This window comes from Dasypus novemcinctus, chromosome 3 (genome assembly GCF_030445035.2).
Source record: "Dasypus novemcinctus isolate mDasNov1 chromosome 3, mDasNov1.1.hap2, whole genome shotgun sequence".
Taxonomy (NCBI): Eukaryota; Metazoa; Chordata; class Mammalia; order Cingulata; family Dasypodidae; genus Dasypus; species Dasypus novemcinctus.
The window spans coordinates 75,375,398-75,387,224 of record NC_080675.1 but is presented as its reverse complement, the minus strand read 5'-3'; positions in this window follow the sequence as shown (position 1 = coordinate 75,387,224).

Sequence of the window (11,827 nt, the reverse complement as noted above, 5' to 3'; positions counted from 1 at the left end):
AAGATTCTGTGAAATCTTGTCATAATGGAAAATGTAGACTCACACATGTTATAAATGATAGTGTTTGAAAATATTATGGGTCTTAAGGAAGTATAAAATAAACTCCAAAGGTGATAGTAATAAAGAAGGCCATGTTTAGCTCAAGTAACGTTTGCCCCTGGGCCTAAAAAGATGGGTGTATTTAGTAGTATAATTCTAGTGGATTAAGTCTGTTGGTGGAAAAAGCCTTAGAAAGCACCCTCCAAATGATTTATTTTATTTATTTTATTTAAGAAACTTAGATTATAAAAATGTCACATGAAAAATATATGGGATTTCCATATGCTCTGCTCCCCACACCTCCCACATTTTCCAACTTTAAGAACATCCTTCAATAGTAAGTTACATTCATTGCAATTGATGAACACATTTTGGAACATTGCCACTAATTGTGGATTAAAGTCTATATTGTAGTTTACACTTTCTCTCACAATTCTGTAGATTATGTATCTGTCTTTGTAATGCCATTCAGGATAATTCCCAAGTCCTAAAAATGCCCTTGTATTACTCCTGTTTTCCCTCTCCCTGCCCTCAGAATCTCCAGTGGATCCCTGTCTCTACATCAATGATATGATTTCTTCCATTGCTAGAATCACAATAAGTCTATAGTAGAATACCACTAAGTTTACTTTAGTCCATAATTCATGCCCCAATCATGAGGATTCTGGGATGGTAATGTCCACTCTACCACTAATTGAAAGGGGACTGTGATCCCATAAGGCCAATGGATGGGACTCTCTTGCTTGCAGTTGTATTCTCTCTTGTTTCCTTGGTATTGTGTTCTCCATCTTCACCTCCATGTTAGTTGTCCTGGGTGAGACCAATGAACTGAGACCATGACTCTCAGGTACAAGCCTCCCTGGCACTGAGGGATTAGTATTAAGCACCAACTAGCAATGGAACTGTAAAAAGACCTTAACCAAAAGAGAGAAAAGGTAAAGACAAATGAGTTTATATGGCTAAGAGACTTCAAAGTGAATCAGGAGGTCATTCTAGAGGTTACACTTATGCATATCTCAGCAGGATCTCATTGACTGCCAAAGTAGATACTACCCCCAAATAGCAGGGCTCCTGAGGGCTCTGGAGACACCCAGACAATATAGTCAAGGAAGATAGCTCAGGAGTGGGCTGTACTTTGGGATTTATGCTCCCCAGATTGACAGAGTTGGACTCAGTTGTGATTTCCCTACACATGGCTCTTCTGTCCTTCTATTTGAACCTATAATTAGTACTAATGTTGGTAGATGTACATCCAAGAGACTTAAATCTTTGGGCTGTCCATGTGCCAGCTGGGCCCTGAATCTCATTGGAGTTCCAAGTGATTTCTTATTGTCTTCACCAGCAACAGTACATTGTTAATAAGATTTTGATTAATTAAAATGGTATCATAGGAAGTGGATGTGACTAAGCAATTAGGCTATCAGGGTTTGATTCCCAGGGCCTCTTGGAGAAGGCAAGCTGGCCCATGAGGAGAGCTGGCATATCAAGATGATGCAACAAAAAGAGACACAAAGGAGAGACAATACGAGATGCAGCAGACCAAGATGCTGAGGTGGCACAAGACATTGAGCACCTCTCTCCCACTACAGAAGGTCCCAGGATAGGTTCCGGTGCCACCTAAAGAGAAGACAAGCAGAAAACAAACAGACACACAATACATAGCAAATGGATACAGAAAGCAGACAATGGGAGGTGGGGGGGGGAGGAGAAATAAATAAAATTTTAAATAAAAAAGAAAAGAAAGCTTCTGGAAGCTATGGGATCATTTTAAAAAATAATAAAATAAAATGGTATCATATGTTTATTCTTAAGGTTAATCAGAGTGTACACGATAGCTTTTTAACTAAATGGAAGGTTTATGTGTGGAAGGTCATTGAATGTTATACTACAGATATAAGTTAACAAGAAAAATAAATAAGTGTGTTGTTAAAGGGTACCACCTGCCATTTCCACCCCACTCCAATCTCTCTGCTTCCTGAGGCTGCTGGGGACTCAGGCTTCTGCTATTCTTCCTTCCTAATCAACCCACACTATCTATAGTTCCCAACCTTCCTGCTGTTAGTTTTTCTCTTCCCTCCCCACTGCCACCTCCTGCCACCACCTCACTAGTTGCTGAGCCTAGTTGGAGGATAGTTATGCAAAAGCAGAGGAAGTTGCCTGGCAGTTTACTGGGACTGGAATGTTTCCAAATATATTTTAATGAAATTTAATGAGTCTAATAATTGATTATTTTGCATTTTTTGTATATTCCTTGTCACAGTTGTCTGATTGACCTGATCCCTAACTAATGAAAAAAAAATCACTAAAGCTGTGTCTATTCGTTTAAGCATTCTCAACTTTGAACTGTTACAACAGCTCAAAGGTAACCTTTATCGGAGGTTTATCTTATAAAGAGTAAAGGAGACAAAGATGTATTTATTTTGCTTTCAATTATCTTATATGTTAAGTATCTTTCTATTCGGCTAAAGGATTAATAAGTCTCAGGAAGAGAATCAGCTAAGTAAATTACCTACATAATTCAGGCAAAAGAAGTTTTCTGCCTTTTCTATTGACTCCAAACTGGGCATGGTATAGTGGTAGTAGAAATATAACTATGCATTTGTCAAAATCCATAGACCTCTACACAATAAATAGTTAATTTTACTGTATATAAAATTTTAAGGATAGAATAACCAGAAACAGCAGCTATGTCAGTGGGGAAAGCATAGAGAGATTGAGAGATGAGGATTTTCATGTTTGTTTCTTTGTTTTTTGTTTACTATTATTAATATTGAAATAATGAAAATACTCTACTAATGATTGAAGTGATGAGAGCACAACTGTGTGGTTATAGCAAATTCCATTGATTGTATATCTTGGAGGAATTGTTCTTTATTAATATGCAAACCCAAGATGGAGTGTAGATAGTGACAAATAAATGTATGACATAACCACACTGAAGGGAGTGGGGAGAAAGGAACTGACCTAAGTAACTTTGTAAAAAAGTGTTTTTGATTAGATGCTGTAAGGTTAAAAACAAAAAGAATTGTACACAAACATCTTACTCCACAGGGTATAAGTTTACCTTTCACAGGGTATAGTTTACCAATTTTGAAACTACTTGATCTGTGTAGTAAGGCTGAACAAATAAGTAAATACATTGTAGACAATGAGCTAGGTTTATTTCTTTTTGTTAGAGAAATTGTGGGTTTGCCAAACAATCATGCATAAAATACAGGATTTATATACACCTATTATTAATTCCTTGCATTGGTCTGGTGTTTGTAACAATTGATGAAAGCACATTTTTATAATTGTACTATTAAATACAGTCTATGGTTTAACTTAGATTTCACTGTTTGTGTACTGCAGTGCCATGGATTTTAAAAAAAATCTTTATTCTATTATCTTATATACAACCTAGCATTTTCTCTTCTGACCATATTCATATATATTGTATATTTCAGTGCTGTTAATGATGTTCACAATTCTGTACCATCACCATCATCATCATCCATTACCAAAACATTTCCATCATTCCAAATAGGAATTCTGTACATTTTAAGCCTTAACTCCCTATTTCCTGGCTCCACCTCATCCCCTACTTTCTGACTCTATGAGTTTGCTTATTCTAATTATTTCCTATCAGTGAGATCACACAATATTTGTCCTTTTGTGTCTGGCTTATTTCACTCAATGTGATGTCTTCAAGGTTTATCCATATTGTCACTTGTATTAGAACTTCATTCCTTTTTATGGCTGAGTAATATTCCATTGTATGTATATACCACATTTTGTTTATCCATTCATTGGTTGATGGAAACTAGGTTGCTTTTATTTTTTGGAAATTGTGAATAGTGCTGCTATGTACATTGGTGTGCAAATATCTATTCAAGTCCCCGCTTTCAATATTTTTTGGTATATATCTATTAGTGGAGTTACTGGGTCATATGGTAGCTCTATACTTAACTGCCCGAACCTGCGGGGGTGGATTCAAGGGACCTGTGGGAAGAAGTGAGGGCAGGGGTACGAGAAGAATGGAGGCAAGACAGGATTCTGATCAAGCCTCTTTTATTGGGGGTAGAACATGGGAATTTATACTGAGGGAAGGGAACATGTCCACAGGTGATAGGCTGGTCTCGGGGGTGGCAGAAGTCCAAGGAGGGGATTGGCTGAAAGTTCGTGCCGAGTCTGCAGAGTTTTGCGCCTTGCACATGCGTGCTGCTGTGGTTACCAGAGTTGTGGCAGGAAGGGGATAACAAAGAAACAAGGAAGAAGAAGGAGGAGGAAGTGGCGGGGCAGGGCTGTAGTAGTTATGAGATCCGCCATGTTGTTGGAGGCTGTAAACAGACCTCACAGCGGGTGGCTCCCCACACTTAACTTTTGGAGAAACTGCAAAACTGTCTTCCACAGCTAATTAGCAAAGAAGTAATACTTAGAATGAACACTGTGGTGCTGTATTAGAATCACAGATATCAGTATTAACTCATGTATTTTAATATATAGTTGATTCTCTTATTCGAAGTAGTTATGTTCTATAAAGATGCCACAAATACTGAATTAGTGAATAAATGGACCCAGAGAAATACAGGGTTAGGTGCCTGCAAATCTCTGGTCACAACATTTTGTCAATTAATCAATAAATAACCTTGTTCTATGTATGTATCTGTTTAAAGATACCTTATTTAATACATATTGTTGATCTATTAGCATTGAATTCAGTCAGCAGTACCAATACTCATGTCTGAATGATGCTTATCTAACTTGTATTTCCTCTGTAAGGTACATCACAGTTTTCCTGTACTTAGGAACAATAGACAGTACTTTAACACTATGTTTGGGGGCTATTTTAAACAGCAAAATTACCAAGAAACAAAAGGAAAAAAGTTGCGCTAAAGGATACTTGTTTATAGTATGAGAGCTAAAACTAGGAGGCAGAGTGTCAGGACTTCAACTGGGAATGTGCATATGGGGCAACTGAAAAATTTCACTCCTATATTCATGTCTGCAAATAACAGGAAAAATGTTACAAATAAATTTTAGCAAGTGGGCAAATTCACAAATATGGATTTGTGAAAAATAAGGATTGACTATATGTGCAGATAGACTCAGAAATAAATATACTTTTATGTGTATGTAAATATAGTTCACTATACATACATACATTTTGTAGCTTTGTCTAGGAGTGGGGCTAGAAGCAGTGACATCCTATAGCAATGAGCAACCTAGAACCCAGATTTTGGTTTCTAAATATCATTCTCTAATAAAAAGAACCAGGGTTCTTAGAGAAACAGTTAATTCTAGGGTTGGAGCAAGGAGAATACAAGATGCATCTGTAGCTTCTTATGTCAGAAAATAAGGAAATGCTCAAAACAAGTGTACAAAATGGTGGTGATAAGGAAGTCTTTATTTTGTTGTTGTTACCTAATGCATGGAACATCTTTTTCCAGTCTTTCACTTTCAATCTATTTGTATCCTTGGGTCTAAGGTGAGTCTCTTTTAGACAGCATATAGATGGCTCATATTTTCTTATCCATTCCACCAGTCTGTGTCTTTTGATTGGGGAATTTAATCCATTAACATTCAATGTTAGTACTATAAAGGCAATTCTCACTTCACTCACTTAGACTTTAGTTTTTATCTGTCATATCTTATTTTCAACACTCTTTTTACACTTTTAGTTACTTTTAATGATATAATCTTCATTCCTAGATGCTTTTCCAAGGCTTTCTCTCCTGTCTTTTCCTTTCAGACTGTATACTTCCTTTAGTATTCCCTGAAAAGCCAGTCTCTTGGTTATAAACTCTCTTAGTTTCTATTTATCTGTAAATATTCTAAACTCACCCTCATTTTTGAAAGGCAATTTGCCAATTATAAGATTCTTGGCTTCTAGATTTTCTCTTTCAGTATCTTAAATATATCATACCTGCCTTCTTGCCTCCATGATTTCTGATGAGAAATCAGCACTTTACCATATTGGGCATCCCTTGTATATGATGCAATGCTTTTCTCTTGATGCTCTCAGAAATCTCTCTTGGTCTTTGACATTTGACATTCTGATTAGTATGTGTCTCAAAGTAGGTTTATTTGGATTTATTTGGATAAGGATATGTTGAGCTTCTTGGACATGGATATCTACACCTGTGCTGGGAAATTTTCTACCATTTATTTCTTCAAGTATTCCTTCTGCTCCTTTTCCCTTCTTTTCTCCTTCTGGGATAACCATGACACTTATGTTTGCATATTGCATATTTCTTGCCATCATTTAATTCCCTGAGAACCTATTTAAGTTTTTCAATTCTTTATTTATCTGGTCTTTTTTTTTGCATATTTTCTTTCAAAGGCCATATCTTCAACTCACTAATCCTTTTTTCTGCTTCCCCAAATCTGCTGTTATATGACTCCAGTGTATTTTTTTAAAGGAAGTACTCAGGACTGAACACCTGATCTAGTACATGGGAAACAGGAGCTCAACCACTGAGCTACACCAGCTCTCCTCCACTGTATGTTTTTTAAACATTTATTTATTATTTTTTTCTTCCCCTACCTTTGCAACCCCCCTCCCCTGCCCTGCTATTTTTGCTGTCTGTGTCCATTTGCTCTGTGATATTCTATATTATCTCTCTTTTTTGCCTCCTCTTCTCATCTTTCTCCTCTAGGATTCACTGGGATTTGATTCTGGGGACCTCTGATGTGGAGAGAGGTTCCCTGTCAATTGCACCACCTCAGTTCCTGGTCTCTGCTGTGCTTCACCTTGACTTTACCCTTGTCTCTCTATTGTTGCACCATCATTTTGTTGCATGACTCACTTGCACAGGCAGTGGCTCAACATGTGGGCACTCAGCTTTGTTGTGTGGGCCCTCGGCTTGTCGCATGGGCACTGGTTCACCATGTAGGCACTTGGCTCACTGCGTGGGCACTTGGCTCAATGTGTGGGCACTCAGCTCATCATGCAGGCAATTGGCTCACCATTTGGGCACTTTGTTCACCACACGGGCACTCAATGCACCACGTGGGCACTGACTCACTGAATAGGTATGCTTTCTCTTCTTCTTTTTCACCAGGAGGCCCCAGGAATCGAACCCAGGTCCACCCATATGGTAGGCAGAGGCCTTATCACTTGAGCCACTTCCACTTCCCATCCACTGTATTTTTTATTTCATTTAGTGTGCCTTCCATTCCCAAAAGATTTGCTATTTTTCTATGTATGTTTTCAATTTGTTCTTTGTGCACACAGTGTCTTCTTAATATCCTTAGTCTCTTTAGCCATTGTGGCAGCTTGATATTGTTTAGAATTCCAAAAATAAACATTGGATTATATTTGTAAACTGGTCTGTTCCTCTGGGTGTATTAGATTGTACTAAATTCAGAAGTTTCGCTTTTACTTCATGAAATAATGGCTAAGGCTTTGCCTGGCCACATCAGGAGGACAACTCCAAGGCAGAGGAGTTAGTCAGAGTTTTGTTTTTGTTTTTGTTTTTGATGCTGGAACCCCAGGAAGAAAATACACAAGAGAAGAACACAGAGGAATAGAGACAGCTCCATGGCAGAAGAGAGTCAAGTCTTACCACGGCCTGCAGTTGATATTGGAAGTAGCTGGGACCATGGAGCCTTAAGAGGAAGAGGAAGGCTAAACATAGACAGCCATCTTGCTCAAACATGTGGCAACAGACTTTGGTTAGGGAAGTAACTTACACTTTATGGCCTGGTAACTGTAAACTTCTACCCCAAATAAATACTCTTTATTAATTTTTTTTTAAGATTTATTTTTTATTTCTTTTTCTCCCCTTCCCTGCCCCTCCCTGTCCTTCCCCACCCAGTTGTCTGCTCTCTGTGTCCATTAGCTGTGTGTTCTTCTATATCCACTTGTATTCTTGTCAGCAGCACCCAGAATCTGTGTCTAGTTTTGTTGAATCATCTTGCTGCATCAGCTCTTCATGTGTGTGGTGCCATTCCTGGGCAGGCTGCACTTTTTTCATGCTGGGTGGCTCTTCTAATGGGGTGCACTCCTTGCACAGGGTGCTCCCCTATGTGGGGGACACCACTGCATGGCATGGTACTCCTTGCGTGCATCAGCACTGCATGTGGGCCAGCTCATCACACAGGTCAGGAGGCCCTGGGTTTGAACCTTGGACCCCTTATGTCATAGGTGGATGCCCTATCTGCTGGGCCAAATCTGCTTCCCTAAATACCCTTTACAAATGCCAACAGATTTCTGGTATTTTGCATCAGCACCCCTTTCACTGACTAATACATCCATCTCATTGAATTTATTAAGGAGATTTGTTTAAACATCTCTGTTTAGTTTGCTCAACTCATTTATGTCATCTGGAGGCCTATCTTATTTATTTAACTGGGCCATATATTCCTGTTTCTTGGTATGGATTGTAATTTTTGTTGGTATCTTGGCATCTGGTTTACTAGATGAATTTATTTTGGTTGTGGTGTTTTCTTTAGTTTAGGATTTTCTTGTCCTTTTTCCTTGCTGATTGTGTGGTAGAAGCCAAGGATGTAGTTGGTACTGTAAACTATGCAGGATGAAGCTATCCACATTACCCTATGAACTGATGATGTTTCTCTCACCCTTCTCCCCTGCCAGGGTTAGGGACAGAGTGTATTACTCAGCCAAAGGGAGGCTGATGCAAAATATCAGAAAACTATTGGATTTTATAAAGGGTATTTATTTTGGGTAGGAGTTTACAGTTACCAGGCCATGAAGTATAAGTTACTTCCCTCACCAATATCTTTTGCCATGTGTTGGAGCAAGACGGCTGCCAACATCTGCCAGGGTTCAGGCTTCCTGGGTTCTGCTCTTCCAAGGACTTATTTATCTCTGGGCTCAGGATTCTTCTCTTCTCAGGGCTTGCTTCTTTTTATTCATAGCCAAGCTCCTCTGTGTGCTTACTTCCCAGAGCTCTAGCTCAAGACTCCAGCATTGAAACTTCAACAGCAAAACTCCAACTCTGTCCTTTACCATGCCTTTTATCTGTGAGTCCTCACCCACCAAGGGGAAAGGACCCAACACCCCACTGTCATGACCCAATCAAAGCCCTAATCATAATTTAATCACACCCAGGTACAGACCAGTTTACAAACATAATCCAATATCTATTTTTGGGATTCATGAACCATATCATACTGCTACATTCTCCTCTGGATTCCAAAAAGACATTACAATATTTTTTAAAAAAACTTAAATCATTAGCAATGCTAAGTATAGAATCTCATTGAAATCAGTTTAAAGAAATACAGTTTGTCTTGGGGCAAAGTTCCATCTGCTATAGGCCTCTGAAATTTACAAAACAATTTTTCTGCTCCCAATACCCAAATGGACAGACAAAGTTTAAACATTTTCATTACAATAAGGAGAAATTGGAAGGAAAGCATGAATTATGGATCCAGAACAGTTCAATAAACCTGCAGGACATCCTCCATTTGATTTCAAAGTCTGAAAGGCATTCTTAAGATGATGGATTCTTCTCCTTGGGGAACACATAGGGATCCACACTTTCCACAGGTTTGCCCAATGGCAATTTTCTTGGTTCTACCCTCATCAAGCATCTGGGTTTTGACTAACTCCAGCCAGCACCCTCCAGGAGCATTGGGGTGATTGCCACACTTTACCAAACTTTGGGTTAGAATCTTAGACCCCCTGGTACAATGAAGTGAAGACAACATCTTCCCTAAACTTCCTCTCAACCTATGGGTTGCTGACCTTAACTGCTCTAATCCTTGAGGAATGTGCTCCACTCTCTCTGTATCCTGGGGTGGCAAAACTCTCCCTGAACATCAGTGGGAATATCCACCCTCTTCAAATGCTGGGGAAAACTCACCTTCTCTGTAAACATGGGTGGAGTTCCTTTCTTGGCCCAAGGAGATGCCTTAATTCCAGATCTCAGCTTCCATGGTTTTCCTCTTTAGTCATTTCCCCTTCCATTTCTCCTTTCCAGGTCCCTTTTATTCCAGGCTGACAGTGATTTTGTCATACAGCTCTATCAACAGTTTATTGGTTTAGCATGAAGGAAGCAGGGGTACAACCTATCAGGTAGTAATACTTCCACAAATCTTTCCTAGATAACTGCATCTTCAATCATAATTTACAGGTTCCACATTTAGTTAAGTCCTCAAATGGGGCACTATCATCTGGGGACTTGATTTCCAGAGACTTGGAATTTCCAGAATCAGTTTCTAGTTTTGTTGTACCCAATAATTCAGTCCTCAAATTATCTCACTCATCTAGCATTTTGCTATAAACTTCAAAGAGAAGTCAAATCACATTCTCTGAGTTTACTTTGGAAAGTTCTTCAGCTTAATGCTCAGGTTCACCATTTTAAAATTCTGTCTTCCATAAAATTTCAGGAGTAGTCTTGCTAAGTAGTACTCTGCATCTTTAAAACACAGATCACCTGGGAGTGAGGAAAGAGAGAAGGCCCTGGGAAGAGAAACAAGCCATTTGTCTAATAGTCTGCAGCTGACTTTGTGGAGAAACTGGAGATGCTGAGCCCAGAGAGAAATGAACCCCAGGAAGCTTGAACCCTGGCAGACATCAGCAGCCATTGTGCTCCAACAAATGGCAAAAGACTTTGATGAGGGAAGAAACTTACGCTTTATGGCCTGTTGATTGTAAGCTTCTACCCCAAATAAATACCCTTTATGAAAACCAACCAATTTCTGATATTTTGCATTAGTACCCCTTTGCCTGACTAATATTCTCTGTGTCAGTCAAGGTCCAAGTAGCATTTTTTCTATGTCCTAGGGAAATCTGGAAGAAGGGGAGAAAGAGAAAGAGGAAAAAAATGAAAATAATGGTATAAGATACAGAGATATTTTGTTTTATACATATTTGAAAGAAATTGATAAAATAATAATCATATAGACCTTATCTGTTCACTTCCATTGGAAATTTTATACAATAAATTCTTTTTCAAATTTAATTATTTTTGTATGGCATAAAGATTCAGTTACAGACTCCTTTGTGAATATTTTATTTTCTTAAAGAAGCTTTGTGGCACAGGGTACCTAGGAACATAGACACTAAAAGAGGGGAGAATGAAAGGGTGCAAAAGTAGTTGAGGTGGGGCATGGCAACAAGAAGTGAAGGAGAACAATTTTAAGGAATGGTATCATTTTTAGAGTATATTAAATTAGCCCATATGGGTTCTTAATAGACATTCAGGCTACTAATAACTGGAAATAAAAAGTACTAAATATTTCCAGATTGTTATTGCTCACCAACTTATTGTATGTAGCAGCTTGTCAAGCGTGTCTGAAGTATTTGGCAATCCAAAGGTTTTTCATATATTTGCTTGCTGGATATTTAGATTTTTACTTCTTTTCATGAATATCAACCCAACAACAACAAAGAGAAATGCAGGAAAGCTGGATCCAATTCTTTCTGTCAGATTTTTTACATAACAGAATATTATTCAAAAGGCTTACATGAATTTATTTTTGAGATGAAAGAGAGAGCAATTATGAGCTAAAGATAGAAACACAACTAAGGAAAGAATTTTATTTAGTCATGAAGATGAAAAGTCTTGCTCTTGAGAAGAAGTCAGTTCATCTACTCATTCACACATTTTCATTCCTTCAATAAAAAGATATTGAGCAATTATTTATTAATTTAACCTAAGAGACCTGAAAGATAAGTAGGAATTAGCAAAGCAAAAAAGTGAACTTATAGTATAAAAACACAAATCAAATCCTGTCACTCCCTTCCTTAAAATACCCTGTGGCTTCCATTTGCACTTAAAACAAAAATCTCACACTTGAACCAGCAAGATGGTGGCAGAGTAAGGAGCTCCTAGAG